The following is a 13,583-nucleotide window of genomic DNA, read 5'->3' on the forward strand; positions in this document are numbered from 1 at the left end:
CTGTTACATGCTTCTCTGACACTTTTCATTATCACCTGCACAAAAGCAACAGTGAAAGACGAGCAGGAGGAGGAGGAGGAGGAGGAGGAGGAGGAGGAGGGCGAAGCTGACAGTATCCCCACGCTCATTCATCATAGCTGAAGGTATCTGCATCATGCATTAGAGTCAATAAAGCTCGCTGAAACTGGAGCTGATTTCTTGCTAAATTCCGCCATTAGTCACAGGCCCATATTTCAGGATTAGCCAATCCTAAAAGGGGTAATTGTTGCACAGGGGAGGAACTCTTAAGGCCCGTCTGAAGACGAGTGCACTCAGCTTTTTAAGAGTGTTTGTTTAAGTGTAATTTCTTTTAAAAAGTGGTGTCATTCTTTAGGATTGCCTGGCTGTTGAAATTCCTCAGATTGTGCCCCTTTGAGAGGACAAAAGAGGGATATGAGAGCAGCAGCACGTGGAAAGGTGACTGTAAGTTTTAACCCTCTGGAGTCTGCAAAAAGCTCCAAATCCAGACTAGAAAACAAAGCAGCGTGGAGCCCTACTGTAAATTTACCTCTAAAGTTCTGGCTGTAAACTCCATGAGGCCAGTTTCAGTTTGATGATGATATACCAAGTAAAACTGGAGACAAGCTCAAATAGATTTTGTATCAAATGATAGAACTGGATGGAACCCTCTTATATGTTAGATTTGCAAAATTAAAAAAAAAAAAAAAAGATTCAAAATCACATTTTATGTTGGACTAAAGGACTAAAAAAAGACACAAAATGACCAAAAAAGACACAAAATTACTAAAAAAAAAAGACACAAAATTACAATAAAAACACAAAATGACCAAAAAGAGACACAGAATTACTAAAAAAGACACAAAATGACTAAAAAAAGACACAAAATTACAAAAAAAGACACAAAATGACTAAAAAAGACACAAAATTACAAAAAAAATACACAAAATAACAAAAAAAAAGACAAAAAATGACCAAAAAATACATAAAATTACAAAAAAAAGACACAAAATTACCAAAAAGAGACACAGAATTACTAAAAAAAGACACAAAATGACTAAATAAGACACCAAATGACCAAAAAGAGACACAGAATTAGTAAAAAAAGACACAAAATGACTAAAAAAAGACACAAATGACCAAAAAAAGACACAAAATGACCAAAAAGAGACACAGAATTACTAAAAAAAAGACACAATATGACTAAAAAAAAGGCACAAAATGACCCAAAAAAGACACAAAATGAGTAAAAGAGACACAAAATGACCAAAAAAAATACACAAAATAGCAAAAAAAAGACACAAAATGACCAAAAAATACATAAAATTACCAAAAACAGACACAAAATGACCAAAAAAGACATTTTGGACTCAAAAATGGACAGAAAATAGCCCAAGACTCCATATAGTTAAAAAGTCTAATGGTTACCTTCTAGATGTTGTTGCATGGATGTTTTTTTTTCTGGCACGATCACATTTCTGCACCGAGGTGAGGCGTGCACAAGACAATGCGACGCCGCGGAGACACTTAAGTTCCCCGCTGATATTTGATAGAAGCCTTAATCGTTATTTTGGGGCAAAGCGGGACAATGGCGCCTGCAGGAGCACCTCTTTTTATGTCTTTTTTAAGCAATTTAGGTTTTTTTCCTGTCATATTGTGTCTTTTTTTGGTCATTTTGATACTCCCTCCAGCGGCCCCCAGGTAATTTGAGTTTGAGACCCCTGAGTTAGAAGGAACACGGAAAGATGCATCCAGAAAGATGAAATAATTCCACTTAGACGACGATGTGTTCTAAATATATATATATATATATATATATATATATATATATATATATATATATAAATATATATGTTAATAAAGGAGTGGAAGGTCCCTTTAATTACTTTTTTTGGTAATTTTGTCTTTTTTAGTCATTTTGTGTATTTTTTGGGTCATTTTGTGTCTTTTTTAAATAATTTTGTGTGTTTTTTGGTAATTCTTTGTCTTTTTTGGGTAATTTTGTTTCTTTTTTTTGTAATTTTGTATAATTTTTGGTAATTTTGTGTCTTTTTGTAATAATTTTGTGTCTTTTTGTAATGATTTTGTGTTTTTTTTTTAGTAATTCTGTCTTTTTTTGGTCATTTTGTGTCATTTTGATACTTCCTCCAGCGGCCCCCAGGTAATTTGAGTTTGAGACCCCTGAGTTAGAAGGAAAACGGAAAAATGCATCCAGAAAGATAATTCCATAATAATAATTAAATAATTCCACTTAGACAATGATCTGAAACCAGTTAGACACTGTCAAATGATCAAATTATAATATATTATTATTGTCTTTAATCTGTCTGCATGGAGTCACATTAACACTTGAAAGGATCACGTTTCTGCACCGAGGTGAGGCGTGCACAAGACAATGCGACGCCGTGGAGACACTTAAGTTCCCCGCTGATATTTGATAGAAGCCTTAATCGTTATTTTGGGGCAAAGCGGGACAATGGCGCCTGCAGGAGCACCTCTTTTTTTTTTTTTTCCTTCTTAAAACTCAAATATGTGTCATGCATGTTAAATCGTTTGCAATTCGGGGGGAAATTTTCAGCACCGGGCTTTAGCCACAAGAGAAACTGCTGAGAAATAAGCCATTATTTGCAACTCAATCCCGTTTGATTTCTCTCCGCAGTGAAAGGAAATAGTTCCCATTGAGCTCTGTGAAACAAGTAAACCATAACATTTGGTCAGTCTCTCTCGTGTGGTTTGGGGGAAAACCAAAATATCCCGTTCAGAACAGGCTTCCACAGGCTTCACGGTGCACACTGAACTCCTGCTGAACTGGTTGTTAATGATTATAACCCTGATATATGCGGGTATATATGGTAAATGAGGGCACACTTAGGAAACCACAGGGGCCTTGTTATGCTTTTGCTATTTTCTTACAGCTTAAGGAGGTCCACCTGTTCCCCGTTAAGTCACACCATGTTGCTGTTAACTCGGAATATTTTAAAACTAACATGAAGAAACGCAAAATCGGTGCTGTCAGCGAGTCTGCTGCAACCATTTAGGGTTAAAAGTTTCATTAAAAAGACATGAAAACATGAATTTTCTCCTGCTTTGCACGTTATAAACGCCACTTTAGACCAAATCCACCAACAGAATTGAATAGATTTGATGCCTTTGTTCACATTTGCAACATTTCAAATTCTTTATTGAGCATGATAGTGTTTGGAAAGTAAAAAAAAGATTCAAAATCACATTTTATGTTGGACTAAAGGACTAAAAAAAGACACAAAATGACCAAAAAAGACACAAAATGACAAAGAAAGACACAAAATGACCAAAAAAGACACAAAGTGACTAAAAAGAGACACAAAATGACTAAAAAAATACACAAAATGACCAAAAAAGACACAAAATGACCAAAAAAATATACAAAATGACCAAAAAAGACACAAAATGACCAAAAAAGACACAAAGTGACTAAAAAGAGACACAAAATGACTAAAAAAATACACAAAATGACCAAAAAAGACACAAAATGACCAAAAAAATATACAAAATGACCAGAAAAGACACAAAATGACCAAAAAAATACACAAAATGACCCAAAAAAGACACAAAATGACCGAAAAAAGACACAAAATGACCGAAAAAGACATGCAATGACCAAAAAAGACACAAAATTACCAAAAAAATACACAAAATGACCCAAAAAAGACACAAAATGACCAAAAAAGACATACAATGACCAAAAAAGACACAAAATTACCAAAAAAAGACACAAAATTACCAAAAAGAGCCACAAAATGACTAAAAAATACACAAAATAACCAAAAAATACACAAAATGACCTTTTTTTTTCAATTGAAAATAAATGTATTTTATTTATTAGTTTATTTAAAAGGGGACAGTGCAATTTCATAAAACACATGATTACACATGGTTAAAAAAGCCAGAGTTAGCCAGAAGGCTAGTTTTCATCTGTCGTCCCCGGGCCATGATGTAAAAAAAGCTGAGAATTACGAAACAAAAAACAAACAAACAAAAAAAAAAAACCACGTACAATATACAAAATACATATACAAACACTTACGATCACATACAACATCACAACATAACATTTTATCATAACATCAAAACAACAAATGTTGTGGAATTGCAAGTTTCACCACATTTGTAGCGTTTTGATCCATGCAGATGTGCAGATGTGGCGATAAAAGACCGAGAGATGAACGTGAAACACAGAATTACTAAAACAAGACACAAAATGACCAAAAAAAGACACAAAATGACTAAAAAAGACACAAAATGACCAAAAAAATACACAAAATAACAAAAAAAAGTCACAAAATGACCAAAAAATACATAAAATTACCAGAAAAAGACACAAAATTACCAAAAAGAGACACAGAATTACAAAAAAAAAGACACAAAATGACTAAATAAGACACAAAATTACCAAAAAGAGACACAGAATTACTAAAAAAAGACACAAAATGACTAAATAAGACACAAAATGACCAAAAAGAGACACAGAATTAGTAAAAAAAAAGGCACAAAATGACTAAAAAAAGACACAAATGACCAAAAAAACACATAAAAATGACCAAAAAGAGACACAGAATTACTACAAAAAGACACAAAATGACAAAAAAAAGACACAAAATGACCAAAAAAAGACAAAAATTGACTAAAAAAGACACAAAAAAGACACAAGATGACCAAAAAAATACACAGAATTACTGAAACAAGACACAAAATGACCAAAAAAGACACAAAATGACTAAAAAAGACACAAAATGACCAAAAAAATACACAAAATAAAATAACAAAGTCACAAAATGACCAAAAAATACGTCAATTTACCAAAAAAAGACACAAAATTACCAAAAAGAGAAACAGAATTAATTAAAAGAAGACACAAAATGACTAAATAAGACACAAAATGACCAAAAAGAGACACAGAATTAGTAAAAAAAAAAAAGACACAAAATGACTAAATAAAGACCAAAAAAACCCACAAAATGACCAAAAAGAGACACAGAATTACTACAAAAAGACACAAAATGACTAAAAAAAGACACAAAATGACCAAAAAATACATAAAATTACTAAAAAAAGACACAAAATGACTAAAAAAGACACAAAAAGAAGACATTTTGGATTCAAAAAAGGACATTTGCGTTCAAATGTTTCACCACATTTGTAGCGTTTTGATCCATGCAGACGTGCAGATGTGGCGATAAAAGACCGAGAGATGAACGTGAAAACATTCCCACTGCTTTGACTCTTTCTGAAAGAAAACGAGGGGTTTGGGTACGTGCTGCTGCAGTGAAGTGAAAACCTTTCAACGCGGCCGAAAGGAGAAAATATGAAAACTAAAAACATTGTATTCACGCTCACTTAGAGCTGTATTGAGCATCTGGTGAGCACTTCCCTGCAGCACGGCTTGTGTTAGCTCGTCGGTGTGAAAAGCCTCATGTGGCCTCTTCAAAATAATAACAGCAGGAATTATCTCACTCTTTCTTTTTTCTGCCTGATCTGAACTCCAGACAAGGTTCATGCTGAGATCAGTTACAGGACTGGAGTCATACGTTTGTTCTTGATTATTATAATTCACGTTAAAGTGATTTAAGCTGTATGATGCAACAGAATTTTAACATATTTGTGTTAGAACATGGGTCTCAAACTTGCGGCCCGCGGGCCAATTGTGGCCCTCGTGGCGATATTTTGTGGCCCCCACCTTGATATGAAAGTTTAAATTTGAGTCTTTTTAAAAAAAATAAATTGTGTCTTTTTTTGTAATTTTGTGTATTTTTTTGGTCATTTTGTTTCTTTTTTTGGGTCATTTTGTATCTTTTTTGGTAATTTTGTGTCTTTTTTTGGTAATTTTGTGCCTTTTTTTAAATAATTGTGTGTCTTTTTTGGTAATTCTCTGTCTTTTTTGTTAATTTTGTGTCTTTTTGTAATACTTTCATGTCCTTTTTAGTAATTCTGGGTCTTTTTTTGGTCATTTTGTGTCTTTTTAAAAATAATTTTGTGTCTTTTTTGGGTCATTTTGGGTCTTTTAAAAAATTTTTTTTAGTAATTATGTGTATTTTTTTTGGTCATTTTGTGTCTTTTTTGGGTCATTTTGTGTCTTTTTTAAATAATTACAATTAAATAATTATATATATACATATGTTCCCAAATATGTATACACTCTTCAAAAGTAAAAAAAAAATTATAAAAATAAACAGAGACAGGAATAAAAATAAAATAATAAAATAATAAAAGTTCTTTCCTTCTACTAAGAGCACTTCTATAACTTGCCCTCAGACTTTGTGCTCTGGTTAAAATAATCAATAAATCGCTGCCAAATTTTCAGTAAGAATCTGATTTTCTCCAGCTCTAAATGTCTCATAACATCTGTCATAAGATTTGAAATCGTTGGGGCTGACAAACGAAACCATAACCATCTTTGTTTTCAGCTGTGATTAATTGACTTCACATTATTTTATCATACTCGATATAACTGACATTAAACAGATTCATGTTGTTTCCCAAGAAGCCCACACTCATTTAGTTATGTTCTGGATTCCTGTTAGAAATTGTGGCCAGTTTTGATGAGAACTTGGAGCAAAAGACTTCAGAATTGAACTTGAACTCCAGTAGAAACTCACTCTGACGAGCTTTTGGAGCCGTTTGGTCGATTCTGACTCATGCCAGAATTGCCTCACTATTCTCTGTTATTTATTATACAAATTACATCAAATGTAGCGGTGATCACAATTGCAAGGAATACACAGATGCAGTACAATAGTAGATAAAGTAACAGTCTAAAGAAAGTACCATCCATCCATTTTCCCCTGCTTATCCGGGGCCGGGTCGCGGGGGCAGCATTGATTTTTTTTTTTTTTTACATTTTCCAAAGTTAAAAAAGTCAGATTTATGCTCCGAACACAGATGAGCCCCTTGGCAATACTGAATTTTGAACAGAAAAATTTCCTTCATTTGTTCCATGTGATGGGTGCAGTGCTTTTTCCATTTTAACTTTGTAACTTTAAGAGATATATCTGTTCTTTTTGGCACTTTTTGGCTATGGACTCTCCAGCCTTTGGATCAACTTTAAGTGTGGTTTTTTAAAGCTTGTTCAACAAAGTATCCAGTGAGAATTGCACACCTGTTCTAAGTTGACTATACAGGCATCGAAAAAATGATTATACCCTTGTTTGTTTCAATTTCTTGTTCATTTTAATGGCTGGTACAACTAAATATACATTTGTCTGGATAAATATAATGATAACAACAAAAACAGCTGATAAGAGCTTAATTTAAGAGCTGATATCTAGACATTTAACATGGTTTTCTTGAAAATGATTGTGGTTATTATCAATAAAACCATGTTAAATGTCTAGATATCAGCTCTTAAATTAAAGTCTTATGAGTTATTTTTGTCTTTATCATTATATTTGTCCAAACAAATGTACGTTTAGTTGTACCAGCCATTAAAATGAACAAAAAAATATGTTAAAAAGTCAGATTTTTGCTCTGAACACAGATGAGCCCCTTGGCAATACTGAATTTTAAACAGAATTGTCTTTCTTTTGTTCCATGTGATGGGTGCAGTACTTTTTGCATTTTAACATTGTAACATTAACCCTTTATCGGGCGAAGAACTATATTTGGTAACTTCAGTGGATATCAAAATGGGGTCCCCATGTCTCTCTGTGAGGTCGTAGAACCACATGGATTTGTAATATTTAGAGAAAAAAGTTGCAAATTTACTAAATTAAAGTGGCAAATCTACAAGAAAAAAAGTAGCAGATTTAAGAGATTTAAAGTGGTAAATCTGCATGAAAAAAGTTGCAGATTTATGAGAAAAAGTGAAAAAAAAAAAAACGTTTTTTCTCCCAGATTCACCACTTTAAATCTCATAAATCTGCACATTTTTTTCTCCTAGATTTGCCACTTTAATCTAGTAAACTTTTTTCTCAAAATATTACCTCCCTCCTCTTGGTCCGTATGTTTTTTTTACACATTCTGGCTGTATGTAATATCCTCCAATATTCTCTAGGGTTGAAATTTGGAATTTGCAAATATTTCAATGAGTGTCCTATTAAGGGTTACGAGATATATCTGTTGTTTTTGCAACTTTTCGGCTATGGACTCTCCCACCTTTGGATCAACTTTAATGTATTTAATAATAATAAAAAAATTATTAGACCCTTGTTTTCTTCTATTTCTTGTTCATTTTAATGCCTGGTACAACTAAAGGTTCATTTGTTTGGATTAACATAATGATAACAACAACAAAACAGCTCATGAGAGTTTAATTCAAGAGCTGATATTTAGACATTTAACATGGTTTTCTTGATAATGATTGTGGTTATTATCAATAAAATCATGTTAAATGTCCAGATATCAGCTCTTAAATTAAACTCTTATCAGCTATTTTTATTGTTATCATTGTATTTGTCCAAACAAATGTACCTTTAGTTGTACCAGGCATTAAAATGAACAAGAAATTAAGTTAAAAACTCAAATTTTTGCTCTTAATAAAGATGGCAATACTGGATTTTAAACAGAATTGTCTTTGTTTTGTTCCATGTGATGGGTGCAGTACTTTTGCATTTTAACTTTGTAACTTTAAGAGATATATCTGTTCTTTTTGGCACTTTTCGACTATTGACTCTCCCACTTTCTCCCACTTGGATCAACTTTAATGTAAATTCTAAAAGCTTGTTCAACAAAGTATCCAGTGAGAATTGCACACCTGCTAGTTGGACTGTATATATTTGTCATTTTTGTCCATTTTGAGCGTGATGAAGACACGGCGATGTTGAAATGTTACATGTGAATCCGTCCCTTCCTGTCCCTCTGAGCCTTTCTGTCCTTGAGCTGATTCAGCTGCACGTTGCTGGAAGATGTGCAGAAAAAAAAAACCTTGTTTCAACTCAGAAAAACAACAGAATCGAGCATTAAAACTTGTGATGAGGGAGTTTCTGGGAAAGTCGCCCTTTTTTTCTCAGCACTCTGAGGATAAAGACAAGTGATAGGAACACTGGTGAGTTGACACATTTCTCGACATTAACCCTCTATAGCAGTAGAGGGGTCACGACTCAACCTTTTTGAGTCGCGACCCCCAATTTAACATGCATGTTGTCCGCGACCCCCGCTCACTGAACACAATCTCACACGCACAGTTCAGATCACCAAAAAAAGGAAACAAAATGACCAAAAAAGACACAAAATGACCAAAAAGACACAAAATGACCAAAAAAAGAAAACAAAATTACCAAAAAAGACACAAAATGACAAAAAAAAGACACAAAATGACTAAACAAGACACAAAATGACAAAAAAAGACACAAAATTACTAAAAAAGGAAACAAAATGACCAAAAAGACACAAAATGGCACAAAAAAAGACACAAAATGACAAAAAAAAAGAAACAAAATGATCAAAAAAGACACCAAATGATCAAAAAAGACACAAAATCACCAAAAAAAAGACACAAAATCACCAAACAAGACACAAAATCACCAAAAAAAGACACACAATTACCAAAAAAAGACACAAAATTACCAAAAAAGACACAAATTGACCAAAAAGACTAAGACACATTAACACATGAACACTTTAACACAGAGCTGACTTCCAAAATTATTTGGCGACCCCCAGAAATCATCTCGCGACCCCAATTGGGGTCCCGACCCCAAGGTTGAGAACCTCTGCTCTATGGTACAGTGTTGCCCTCAGGCAACATACCCATTTTTGGCCTGTCAAATTTCTACAATGCATCTTTTTGAGTGATGCGATACTTTAAAAAAGAGGGAAGAGTCTAGGGAACCAATAGCAATGATTTAATCCGTCACATGACCTCCAGGCGGCCATATTGAAACCCTATTTTGCAGACTTTTCCAAAGGAAACAGCTTTGCCATTTTGCGCCACAAAAAAATCACTCAAAACGTCATTTTCTGGCCCTTTTCCATCTAGAAAAAATATATTCCTACTGATAGGTGAGTAAACCTTCATTTTTGATGGTTTCATACACTTAGACTGTTCAAGACATTAATTTAAATTGTTGGTTCAATGGTAGGCCTTCAGACAAGAAATTGCTTTAAAAAGTTCCTTTTAAAATGTTTTTTTAATTTAAAATGTTATATATTGTACCCTGTTGAAGCTACTGAATCTTTTTCACATGTTTATTAAATAAATTATGTTATTACCGTTATGGTTCAATGTTGCCTACGGGCAACAAACCCCAAACCCCAAACCCCCCCCCCCCCCCAAAAAAAAAAAATCATTCTAAAATTTCTTCAGATTAGGTTTATTTAGTCTATTTTAAGACAAAAAAACACTCCAAACATTTTTTTCCTAACTGGCATCATAATGCATACCATAGAGCAGCTATTCCCCAATTGGGGTCGCGAGATGATTTCTGGGGGTCGCCAAATTATTTTGGAAGTCAGCTCTGTCTCCACTGTGTTAAAGTGTTCATGTGTTAATGTGTTTTAGTCTTTTTGATCACTTAATGTTGTTTTTTTTTGGTCATTTTGTGTTGTTTTTTTGTTTGTTTTTAATTTTGTGTCTTTTTTTGATCAGTTTGTGTCTTTTTTGATCATTTTGTGGTCAATTTGTGTCTTTTTTGGTCATTTTGTTTCCTTTTTTTTGGTAATTTTGTTACTCTTTTGGTCAATTTGTGTCTTTTTTGGTCATTTTGTGTCTTTTTTGGTCATTTTGTTTCTTTTCTGGGTGATCTGAACTGTGCGTGTGAGATTCTGTTCAGTGAGCGGGGGTCGCGGACAACATGCATGTGAAATTGGGGGTCGCGACTCAAAAAGGTTGAGAACTACTGCCATAGAGGGTTAATGAATAAAAGTGTTTCTCTGGCGTGTTTAACTGTCACTACCACTGTGTGTTTCCCTTTCTCCCACCAACAGGTTTCTACTGGTCACATAATTATTCCCCGCTCAGCGCTCTGACTGTAAAAGTGAATTCCTCTTGATGACTGCAGTGGGCCTGCTATGCTCTGGCTCCCAGCCAGCCCTGTCTACATTTCACTGATGGACTCGCACAGCAATTTGCCTGAACAAACTTATCCCAGCTGTACGGCTCAACCTCTGGAAAACGCATCACTGTGACAATTTCAGGCATGTTTGGCCGTTCGGATGGATTCTCAGAGATGTTCCTTCCTGTAACTCGTGTTATTTGAGTCAGAATAAAAATAGAACCGGGCCGACTTATGTCAGCACACCTCTCAGAGATGGCATTCAGCTCATGTGTGAGTCTTTTCTTTTCTGCAGCGGAAACCTGTCAGCAGATGAATAGCGGGGTAATACAGGCTTTGAATGTATTACAAATGACACCATCACAACTGAGTTTTCCATCAGACGGAACAGACGGTTTCTGCTTTTGAAGGTTTTTCCTCAGAGTTTGATGTTGTGGCTCCCTGGATATATATTTATAAAGAAGTCAGAACGTGCATGTCCCAGCAGGTCTGATGGAGAGAGTTTAAGCCTCTGGCACTGTAGGATCCAGAGGAAGATCTGGATAAATGAAGATCACATCATAAATACAGCATCTAAATTATTACTTAGAATTGTATTTATGTTTTTATACCTTAAAGAAAAGATTCCTGAGTAAATACGGGTGTTTCCATTACAGTCGAATACCCGCAATGAGGCCGAAACGCCCCCAATTTGAATGTGAGCAGCTCTAGTGGTCGTTTGACCGGATTTCTTCCGTCCCTGTAGAAGAGCAGGGTCTTTTTTCTCCCCTAAAAAAAAAAAGCCTGGTTGCTGATTGGATAGAACGCTAAGCAGGATGTGACATAGTACTCAACGCCAAAACAACATGCACCATTTGTAAAAGCCGGCAAAGTAGCAAGTAGTCACAAGCGACAATAAACATAAGCCCCTTTCATATGCAAATCCTGCTATATTGCTATATTGCTCTTCGCCTCATGGCGTTCATATTGATCTCGCGAAGGCAAAGTGATTTTCTGCCTTTTCATAGAGCAGTCTGCCGTCACAGAACGACGTGCACAGTAGCACAGTGTTAACAGGCTAACAGTTAACTCTGTAGCAGTACAGTGTGTATGTGTTAACAGGCTAACAGTTAGCTCTGTAGCAGTACAGTGTGAATGTGCTAATAGGCTAACAGTTAGCTATGTAGCAGTACAGTGTGTATGTGCTAACAGGCTAACAGTTAGCTCTGTAGCAGTACAGTGTGTATGTGCTAACAGGCTAACAGTTAGCTCTGTAGCAGTACAGTGTGTATGTGCTAACAGGCTAACAGTTAGCTCTGTAGCAGTACAGTGTGTATGTGCTAACAGGCTAACAGTTAGCTCTGTAGCAGTACAGTGTGTATGTGCTAACAGGCTAACAGTTAGCTCTGTAGCAGTACAGTGTGTATGTGCTAACAGGCTAGCAATTAGCTCTGTAGCAGTACAGTGTGTATGTGCTAACAGGCTAGCAATTAGCTCTGTAGCAGTACAGTGTGTATGTGCTAACAGGCTAACAGTTAGCTCTGTAGAAGTACAGTGTGTATGTGCTAACAGGCTAACAGTTAGCTCTGTAGCAGTACAGTGTGTATGTGCTAACAGGCTAACAGTTAGCTCTGTAGCAGTACAGTGTATGTGCTAACAGGCTAACAGTTAGCTCTGTAGCAGTACAGTGTGTATGTGCTAACAGGCTAACAGTTAGCTCTGTAGCAGTACAGTGTGTATGTGCTAACAGGCTAACAGTTAGCCCTGTAGCAGTACAGTGTGTATGTGCTAACAGGCTAACAGTTAGCTCTGTAGCAGTACAGTGTGTATGTATGTTAGTGATCTCTGTTTGTTTACAACAAGCACCGGACACTCTGTGCACAGTTAGTGATGCTGGTTTGTTTACGATCAGCAGCGGACGTTGTGCACAGTTCATGACCGTGGCCGCAGTTGCGCCAATTACATGTTACCATACGTCACCTCTGGAGTCTCTAAATCCCTCTGGGGGCCTTTTTGTAACGGAGACACGCAGAGTGAGGGGACATTTGAGTAGGCGTGGCCTGAGACTTTCCTGGTGGCCACTTTTCCCCCTAAAGGAAACACGGCTAGTGTGGTAGCTATAATCAGGAAATGCAAGCAAATATAATCAGAAGAAAGTCTAAATATGTCAGCATCCTGACCCCAAACATCCCACTTGCAGGTTTGAAAAGTTTGTTTTCTTTTGAAGATTGCCAAAAATACATCAAAAAGTATATGAAAGTAAAGTAGAGATATGTTTAAACTGTACTTAAGTGGCATACAGTACTTAGTAAATGTAGTTTATATATTACATTTCACCTCCAGTGCAGAGCCTTGACTTTGCAAAGGTTATAATAGTTTTGGATTTTTCATTAGATTTAGTTTTAATTTTGTTGTGACTTTTTGTTTTCAAATTCAGTTTGTTTTAATTAGTTTTTAGAGTGAGTTTCCTAGTTTTAGTTTAGTTCTTATTAGTTACTAACTATTGCTGTCAAGTAAATGTCGTGGAAATAAAAGTATAATATTTCAATGGCTGAGAAACACAAAATGGAAATACTGAAGTGTTTGAAAGATCCAATTAATGCCTAAATAATGATTTTCAGTCTCAATTAATCTGTTAAC

The 13,583-nt window shown here is 35.2% G+C and overlaps 1 long non-coding RNA gene across 1 annotated transcript; it reads left to right on the forward strand.

The window, feature by feature from the left end:
- Positions 1–371: 371 nt before the first annotated feature.
- LOC131975308 (uncharacterized) lies at positions 372–11,223 on the forward strand. The gene is made up of 2 exons (XR_009394710.1): positions 372–462; positions 10,897–11,223. It is a non-coding gene; the product is annotated as an uncharacterized LOC131975308 (long non-coding RNA).
- The last annotated feature ends 2,360 nt before the right edge of the window (positions 11,224–13,583 follow it).

This window comes from Centropristis striata, chromosome 7 (genome assembly GCF_030273125.1).
Source record: "Centropristis striata isolate RG_2023a ecotype Rhode Island chromosome 7, C.striata_1.0, whole genome shotgun sequence".
In the NCBI taxonomy this organism is placed as follows: Eukaryota; Metazoa; Chordata; class Actinopteri; order Perciformes; family Serranidae; genus Centropristis; species Centropristis striata.